Source organism: Ixodes scapularis, unplaced genomic scaffold (genome assembly GCF_016920785.2).
Source record: "Ixodes scapularis isolate PalLabHiFi unplaced genomic scaffold, ASM1692078v2 PGA_scaffold0__279_contigs__length_252992795, whole genome shotgun sequence".
In the NCBI taxonomy this organism is placed as follows: Eukaryota; Metazoa; Arthropoda; class Arachnida; order Ixodida; family Ixodidae; genus Ixodes; species Ixodes scapularis.
The window spans coordinates 218,918,270-218,928,213 of record NW_024609835.1 but is presented as its reverse complement, the minus strand read 5'-3'; the positions used below and the strand labels follow the sequence as shown (position 1 = coordinate 218,928,213).

The 9,944-nt window shown below is 48.4% G+C and overlaps 1 pseudogene; it reads left to right on the top strand.

Moving 5' to 3' along the window:
• The first annotated feature begins 239 nt into the window (after positions 1–239).
• On the top strand, positions 240–4,020 carry LOC115331002 (annotated as a pseudogene).
• The last annotated feature ends 5,924 nt before the right edge of the window (positions 4,021–9,944 follow it).

The following is a 9,944-nucleotide window of genomic DNA, read 5'->3' as shown; positions in this document are numbered from 1 at the left end:
GTGACCCCCTAAGGTCACTTGACCTCAAGGAGTCACCTATCCCACAGTGCGCTTCCATCCTCCTCCTCAAGAGCTGCGCTCTAATCCGGCATTACAGGAAATAGGCCTTATGCGAAATAGCTTTGTGGTCTGACAACACTGAGAGCGTCGCCATATTGAGTTTGTCAATCGTCGTGAGAGAACACCGCAGCCGCCGAAGCACTGGAAGCATCGGAAACACCCCGTACGGGCAGTGTGCGATGGCAGGGCCGCGGTGTTTTCCGCCTTCGGACCATAGAATGTGGACAAACAGCCTGACTAACTTGCCTCAGCTATCGGACGAAACTCCCGGGGGCCTTTGCACGATGGCGACAACCTCGTCAAAGCAGCGAAGCAAGTCCTACGTCTTCGCTGTGGAAGCCTACACAGTGCCGTCTTCCGTGCGGACGAACATCTGCGATTCAGGGTACTGTGAACTATGGCCTCTTTGGTTAACATCGTTAATAGGTGCGGTGCTTAATACTTTGTAATCAAAGAGTTGCGGCTGTATGCGTACGTGTGTGTGACGAGCGCTCTGCGTGCATTTCGTAGCGCGCGCGGGCGTGGTATTGGCGCGTTCACACCGGCGATGCGATCTAGTCGCGCGATAACTTTCATCGCAAAAGCGACCATTCCGGCAAAGAAAGCGACACGATTTGAGCAGTCGCTACAGGCGCATTCCCCCCAGCCTTTTGCGATGCGATCTAGTCGCGGAGCGGCTGTTCGGAGCGAAAGTTTTCGAGAAGCGACTCGCCAACGAAGGCGTTGGACTAGCTCATCGCGCACGCCAGTGTGACTATCTAATTTTTTTGCGATGTGATCTAGTCGCATCGCACGACTGCTTTCATCGACGGTGCGCACACGCCTAAGATCGGACGCATGGGCCCGTGCTTCTTGCGACGCACTGACACACTAGTGACAGTTATCGCATTGCAATGTGCTGTTTTCATCGCCTTTCTTGGTTGTTTTTTTTGGCGGCCGGCCAGCAGACGTTTTTACGTACTGGCACAAGCCTTTCTGCACCCCCCCCCCCCCTCGCACACACGCACAATCGCTCTGTGCAAATAAAGACCGTTATGAGCCATGCGAACACTTGACGCTGTCTCGTATGCTCGTCTGCTCTAGCGTTACAGCCCATGACAAAGTGCTGTATGAGGGAAGGGGGAGAGGAGGCCCCGGCAAAATGGTAGATCTGGGGGGCGGGGGGGAAGGGGGGAAGCCGGGCCCTATGGGTTCCCCCCCTGGCTACGTGCGTTATTGTAGCATTGTTATTGGAAGAAAAGCAAAAAGTAAATTGGGTGCAGCTTGTAATTTTTTTTTTGGTATTGTTGCAGCCTTGGGATCCTCTACGGCCGAGCGGTGTGCTACCGGAGCCAGAAAAAAACTGGTCTGCCCTACAACGTCCTCCTGGTGTTCAAGGCTGACAGTGGTGAAATTACAGAATCAAAATGCGCGTGCCCTGCTGGTGCATGGGGTGTGTGCAGCCATATAGTTGCTGCTCTACGGCTGTTTATTTTGTTGAAGAAAGAGGGATTTAAAGAGGCACCGGCTGAGCTCTCATGCACAGAACTTCCCCAGCAATGGAGGCGCCCTCGCCGACAAGGCATCACGCCGATGAGCGTCCAGGATGTAGACTGGGGGAGTTTTCGGGAGGGTGGCATGGAGATGGCAATGCCAGTGCAGCTCTACGATGCACGAGCTGAGAAGCAGGAGGACGAACAACAACTGCAGTCTTTTCATGCACTAGGAAGGGGCCTCGAGAACATTGGAAACTTTGACTTCGCGTCAGTTCTCCTAGCAGCACGAAGGCAGTCTGTGGAAACAAAACTCGGACCTGCCCCTGCCGGCTCTCCAATGTCCTAGCAGCAAGCTCAACTACCTGCAGGCTTCACAACATGGATGTCGGACAACATTGTCATGGAAGCAGGCACCATGAGCTTGGTTCCAGCACCGTCTCTCTTCAACAGAGCTTCACAGCCCACATTACCTGGCGGGTTGAGCGCTCAAGAATAGAGCATATTGACAGTAAGTGTTGTCGATGCGGATGACATGCCATCAAGGGTGTCATCAACAGTACAGCAACAGTGCCCATGCTGTTCGTTCAGGCGGTGATAGGGCAAATCATTTTGCTGGCTGTGAACAGTGTTCCACAACAGCAATGGCACAAGTAAATGCGTCTTACATGTAGTGCACAGCTCGTGAAGATAAACCACAGCCGGACTGAATGCACACTCTCTCACGGCCTGTGCAATGCGGCGTGAAACTGCCTTTAGTACTATTGCGGACTCTGTTAGCTATAACACGGCAGCCGTGGCTGATCCCTACCCCTGCAACACATAGCAGTTGCCCTCTGAAACACCGCACCTAGTCTGTGCGCCAGAATCGTCCTTCCAGGTTGCGACCACACAAGGTCACAACCTGGAGTGAGCATGCGCAGGTGGAACAGTGGATAAGAAGAGCTGCAGCGCCTCATGCAGAACGGCATGCATGCTTCTTCAATTCCGAAGGTTGTATGAAAGCACAGGAATCCAGTCCGGCCGTGGACAAACAAACACAAGTGTTGTAACACTTCACTAGTGTCGTATTGCACGAAGCACTGAACAACATTAAAATTTGGGGTCAAAATCAGATTTCATGTAGCGATGATCAGCGTAAATATCAAAGCAAGCTTCGCTTAACACCGATTCCCACATGATGTGGGATCCACATATTTTATTCTGTCCTGCTTTGCTTTGGCGGCAAGCAACAATGTAGCTGCACGGTGTACGACCGCTCCAAAGCCAGCCTGGTCACGTGCAGCTGAATTTGCGCTTGATGCCTAAGCGAGACCAGCTGCAAAACACAAAGCTAAAATGCACCTTAAAGCCTGGAAAGACTTTGATGCAGATTGATTTACTTTTTGTGGGGGTGGTAAAAAGCGTTCACAGTTTAAGAGTGAAAGGTTGTTCCAGCTATCAGTCGCAACAAGTGCGGCGATTGTAAGGGTGGGTAAATTTGCGGGTTTACATGCTGAACTACCGAATGGCATTTGGCACGCCCCAGTGGGAGACAGGGTTAATTTAGACCACCTGGCAATTTTTGACAGCAACCCAACCCCAATCTGAGTTACACAGTGCCTTTCCGCATTAAGTCTTAGTCAAGTTGCGGGCAGCTCGGCCAATATTCAAACACGCCGACTGGGGATCCATATGCTAGCACTTTGCATCTGAGCCACCTAGGCGGCTAGTGTGGCAAGTGTAAAATGCTGTGACCAAAGAATGAGCTGTTAAACACTTGTATTGTCCTCTCATGGAGTATTCTGTTTTTCGCAGGAAATCCAGCTTTCACCAGAGGAGGCGAAAGACCTGGAGCGTAATACCAGGCAGCAGCGACACAGTCAACGCTGGAAAAAAGCACGGGTGAACAGACTAACTGCATCGCGTTTTGGATGAGTCATCACACGCAAAGAGTGGACGGAGAAGGGCCTCAAGAACCTAATTGAGCCAAAGGACCTGACACGCGTTCGTACTGTTCAGCACGGGATAGGAAACGAAAGCTGTTGCAGTGTGATGAAGTACTATGGACACAATGTGTCAATTCAGCCCAACGGCCTATTTGTAGATCCATCATGCCCTGGCTAGGTGCAACGCCCGACGGACTTGTCTATGACCCAGAAGAGCTGTCGTACGGTATTCTAGAAGTCAGGTGCCCACATCCTCTCAAAGACAGTGAGCCAGACTATGCAAAGAAACAAAACTTTTCTCTAGTTTTTGGAGAGAATGACAAGCCACAGCTAGACAGAGACCACGATCACTATGCCCAGGTTGTGGGACAGATGGCTCTGACTGGCTGTTTGTGGGGCGACTACGTTGCTTGCTCGGAGAAATGGATCGGCGTGGGCCGTATTCGATTGGATCAAAATGAATGGCTCGAAATGCGCAAAAAGCTGGACAGCTTTTTCTTTGCATACAACCTTCCCTATCTTGTCAGGAGGCAGGACACGTGCTAGTGTCTAAAACAAAAGGCAATGAGCAAAAGCCACTTTGAGAGTGGAAATGCTTTCCTCACATTCCTAAGTAGCACACTTGACCGGCGCAAGCTAGAGGCATACCTGGCCCAAGCTTGTGCCGGTCAAGTGTGCTACTTGCGTTATGTAGACATTGCGACATTGTTAGCGCAAACACAACATAACTGCATTTTCTCATTTACTTCGAACGAGTATTAGTGGGGTGCAAAATGTTACCGCTACAATATAGTCCTAAATGAGCCCTTTCCATTAAATAAAAACTAATTACACCGTTTCGATTTCAAAAGAAAAACAAAAAATGTAATGGCTTGTTCGCACTAACAACGTCGCACTCTGTACGGCATTATACATTTCAGCACTATTGTTATGGACTGTAAAGGCGCCCTGGTGTAGCCGTGTATGTGGAACCTTACGGATTGCTGTGTTTGCAGTAGTTGTTGCTTTCCGACGTTCATTTCCAAGCTGTCTAGTGAGAGGTGTTTGTGCTAAAGATGTTGAGTTACATACATTTCTGGATCTGCATGTTGGTGATATTCACTAGTCGCAGCTAGTGCTGTAATCAGCAGACACTACTGCTGAACTGAAAGTGACATTTTGTTCTAAATTTTATTTTGTTCACATTGAATGTGGAACCGACAGATAAAGAAGAATCAGGAGCGCCATATTTAGCTCTACTTTAAACACCGGTTCATTCGCACAGATTTCTTTCCATTTTAGTTTGTAATAACAGGTTTGCAATGTTTAAACATTATTTGTGTGACTGCTTGCGTGAATATACCATGCCTGCCTCATGCCAGTTTCAAGCACCCTGTCACAGTATAAAGTGTTACTGTAGATTCTACACCAACTCGTTTGTAAATAAACCCGTTTGCTCACAGCAGCTGTGGGCACCGCGCACATGCAGAGGCCTGTTTACGAACGAGCTACGCATATACGCATGCTCCGTTGCGAGGCCATGGTAGTGTTGCCGAATGGATGCGACGTCGGAGACCTGAATTTTTGTATATGGTGGGAACGAAAAATACGGGCAATACAAAAGTTTCAAAATTTATGCAGTTTTAATATCTTGTCGAACTTTGGCACAGCATGCTGTCGCACTGCTCTGCAACCGCTCGGGTTACCACATTCTAGAAACAAAAACGCATTCAATGCAGCTGTTTTCCCCCAAAAAATGCACAAGCATGGTGTCCAGGATAAGGATTTTTGCTGCGAGGGAGAGATAGGGGTGATACTACGTCACACAACAAGAAAGTTATTTTGTGAAAGCCCACAGGCTAATACATGTATGGCCTCCATACTTGTCACTACTCAGTCCACCGTTTCAGGCAGGCTACCCAAATGCTGAATAAGCGAGCACTGAAAATTGCTGAGGATTGCTGCCACAGTCCAAATCTGGTTAATCAGTGGAGCCAGGGTAAGAGGTATGGGCCCATCAAAAATGTGATACGCATTTATCCTTTGTATCCTTCGCTCCACATGTATTCAAAGTGAGGCAATCTCTGGTTTCTTCGACTTGACTGGGCGAGAATATGCGGCTCGTCAAAAATGGGGGCAAGTTCAGCTTCACATCTTTTTTTTCCAAAAGGTCGTGGATGCGAAACCCTTTATCCGCCATTACGGCATTACCAGCAAAACTCTGTCTAGAAATCCACAGCTTATTACACATTCTCTGTCTGAACTTCGGCCTGTAAAAAGCTCTGAAACAAAAGCTACAAGCCCGTTCGGAGAGACACCAATAAGGCCCTTGAATGTGTTTGTGGACTTGTATGACGAATAGGTAGATGACTGGAGAGACAAAGAAGAGGGCACCTCACACTGAATTTCAGCGGCATCCAAAATTACTCGTGTCGACGGATACTTTTCAGCAAACTCTGGTGGCATGGTCGCATCAACTGTTTCTCTAGGCGCCCACAGAGGCAACACGTTTAGTTTGGCATACAGAAAGTTCATCCACGATTTGCAAATTCTTGAGACTGTCGATTGTGCGACAAAAAATCTATGAGCTAAATCTGCCTCAAATAGACCAAGGCGTAGCCGAACAAGAACTAGGAATAGTTCGTTTTCGGTGCTCAGCTTTCGTTTACGCTCCTTCAATGATCCTGTTCCGCTGCTGCCCTCTGCACGTGAAACGTTGCAGCCACCATCCCCGGGGTTGATGTAAAGAAGCAAGTCAACAAGGTGTTTGTAACTTGGAAGGCCGGTATAGAACATAACGTCTTCATCACTGTCCTTGAATTGTTGAATGGTAAATGGAGAAGCGTCTTCTTTTTCTTGAGCAAGTTGGCAATCAAGAGAGATCTTCTCTGCTTGCAGTTCCCGAATTGTTTCTCGTGCCATTTCCAACTGAGAAGTCCACACTCATCTCGAAGCCTTCCAATTTCTTTGTTCAAGCCTTCAATGATGCTTGCCAGACGTGCACTGTCTGTTGCGGGTAATGTGCTGTGGTCAGTAGGCTCTAGTGGGTTTTCAGCTGCAGCCTGCGCTTCGTTTGTGCAACACACAGCTGGATCATCCAGCATAGTGTTGTCTATTTGTTGGGATCTTGGCGCTGGTGCATCAGCCTTTAGTTGTGGCGGTGCACGCTTTTTTGGAGGCTTTCGCACTATTTTCTTTTTGGAAAAGGAGAAGAAAATGGATGGCACTGCCGTATCACGAAGGAGCTTTCGGCCACTCACAACGCTGGGTATGTAGTCACTTTCATGAAAGTGTTTCGAGCACAGCTTCGTCCACTTGCTTACTTGAAACTCGGGGCCTTCATCCCTTCTAATCGCGACAATCCATTTTTCGTAGACCATGGGATGTTTAGGGAAGCGATGGAATGATACCTACAAGGAAAAAGCAGAAGGAAAGTTTAATGAAATATTTCAAGCAGGGTTCACTTTCACTCTGGCTCACAAATAGCCAAGCATAGTTGCTAATCACCAGCAGCGTTCGTGAATGAATGTGCGCAAATGCCATCGCAAATGTGTTGAAGTAACCCCAGAGGCAACGTGAGCTGAAACGCTCGATTCGGACTTAGTCTACGTATGCGGTTTCCACAAGCTCCATAATTCTCAATTTGTCAAATAGTTCAAAGTACGGCATCTTAACTATGCATTTCATATCTAGTTGGAACCACAGCTGTATGGAAAACTGGCAGGTAGGCAAAAGAAGCACGAAGGGCTGTTTCAGCTCATGTCCACGATTGCAGAGTCGGGTACGGTCTTTACGCGATCACGCGGTTCGGCCGCGAGCGCGGGCCGGTCCCTCAGAGGCCAAGGGCCCACGCCAAACATCTATGTCTCTATGAAGGGGCGATAAAAAGCAAGGAACCGCGACACGTTCCCCTCGCCCAGCTTAATCCTTGCTCGTCGGCCTCTGTGACCGCCTCCAAGTCGCTCCTGCCACCGAACTTACATAGTAGTAGTTTTCATATACAGAACACGGAAATTAAAAATCTGTATTGTCCCCCCTACACTTTGCGAGGGTAGTTGCTTTGACAAAGCGAAGGCTGGTCTGTCGGAAACATCTAATCCAGCCGTAACGTCGCCCGGCACGCACGCAGAAAACATCGACTACTTTTTATGGCCTTTCATTGCAGTAAAAAGCCGCTACTCGGCCTCTGCGTTCATCCAGTTAGGCAGACTCCACGTTACCGTGCAAGGAGAACGCCCCGCGCACCGCACAAGACCCTCGATCAGCGTGCTTGCAAACACTCCGTCCGGACGAGAGCAGTATGAAGCGACTTCACGCACCGCTTCTTCGGCAGTTTCCGTCTGCTTCGTTTACCGCTAAGAAAGCAAACTTTGTGCCACATACCTTATTTCCATTGCTGTCCTTGATTCCTCGCTGTTTGCACAACGGGGCGCGGCAGTGTACAGGAATTTTGCCGGTAACGAACGGAATGGTCTCACAGCACGCAAACCAGACCGGCTCCGCTTCTCGCCAACATCAAAATGGTGGACGTTCTTCTTTTTGCATTCACCAGATGGCGCAGCTAATTTCGCATAAGGCCTATTGTAAACGGCTTTCATTTTTTCAATCAACGTATTTGCAGCTTTTTGGAAGCCACATAAAATGGGTTTCATATTTTTTCTATCTTTAATATTGACTGTGTGCCTTCAATGACCCATGACTTTTATTAAATTTGGTGGTCGCGTCGAAACCTTAGAAAACGGCCCGTGACCACGGAAAAGAGAGTGAACGCGACTCAAACCGGCCAGTTCTCGATCGGCGGTTTTCGGGCGGAAAGAAACCGAATTTCGGGCCGCAAAATCTGTTCTGGGCAGTTGGGCTCTTATATGTCACGTAGAACTAAAAACCTCGGCGAGCATAAATACCTTGACAGTGTCCCTTTAAAACCCCATTCGAAATGGCCTAGGAACGTTCGTATGCGAACATTCCCTGCAGAAGCTGCTCAACATTCTAGGAATGTTCGTTGGCGAACATTCGTATGCACAATGTTCTCGGAACGTAACCCTTCGATCATTCATATGCGCAACATTCTTGGAATGTCCGCTTGCGAACATTCCTGGAATTTTCGCAGTTTCGCAGGTGAAGACAACTTTACGGAGCTCTGACGCAACTTGTGGTTCGAAACACCATCCACTCACTATATGCCACTTTGTGCAAGAAATATGGAAATTAGGTAGAGTTTCTGGAAACTTAGCATAAGGGATCAGGTTTATCTTAAATGAGTCTACCGAGAAATCTGATACAAGGTGTAGGAGAAAAGCAATGGTTTTCAAAACATCGTAGTGAACTTGGCACTCACTGCGTATGTAGAGGGGCAGTTTTGAATGGACCAGATTTTTAGTATCTGGGGTTTAAAACTTTGAAAAAGGTATTTCCTATTTGAATGTGGGATGTCATGTGTATTTGTTATTAAAGGGCCCTTGAAACGAATTTTGGGCTGGGATAAATATATTTAGATTTGATTCTACTAATAGCACATCGTTCAGAGGGTCAAAAGAAAAAAATGTAGAAAGTCAAAAGCCTGACTTTCGGTACGAAAATTTGAAAACACAGCGGACTATTTCGTACCTCCTTCTCTTCGTAAGCTCTCTGCCTTTTCACTGCGATACATCCACAATCCCCAAAGCGCGTCACCGGGTCCAAACGCACGTCACACGACACCGGACCTCACTTCTTCCCTTCACCCCTAAGCTGACATTGTGGTGGAAGCTACGCGCTTGCCGGACCAATCAGCCGCCTCCCTTTCCTCATCTGACCTCCTTCTCTGCGCGTAAGTATGCGTGAGAGAGCGTGATCGCGTGGAAAACATGTGACTGGCCCAATGAGCACGTAGCTTCCACAGCACTGCCCGCTTCGGGGTGGACGGGGTGGGGAAAGCAACCTTTGTCTGAATTTTGAGCGACGGGTTAATTTTCTAGGGAGAAAATGGCCGTGTCCGGGTACACATACGAGAATCCGAGCAGGAGGGGACCCCCCCCCCCCCCCTCCCCCCTTTTCCATCTTGTTGAACTGTTTGGTAGAATATGCGATTTATGAGTTGAGGAGGAAACTTAAACAGGAAAAAGTTTGAAAAGCGTTTCAAGACTCCTTTAAGCTCGGAGTGAGCAATCGGTTACGCATACAGCATATTTTGAATTAAAGGAGCTGTGCAACAATTTCAGGGCTTTGCTTATTGTGGAAGTTGCTGCCTGACACTTCTGAGGTGAACTAAAGAAAACAGATTTTGCCTGGATACCCTAACTTTTATTTTTAAAAAAAACGAAAAAAATCCAGGTTTTTGTTGCCTCTCAACTTGTACGTCGTCTTCCAGGTCACGTGCACAGTGACGTTGCTGGGGCAGGCGCGGGGATCCGGAAAAGTTCTTTCTTTAGAGCCATCAGTGAGCAGCGAGAACTCATCCGCTCGCGACCGCGTGACCACGTGCTGGCGAGCGCCGCGCGAACAATACGGTGAAAGGAGGAAAGTC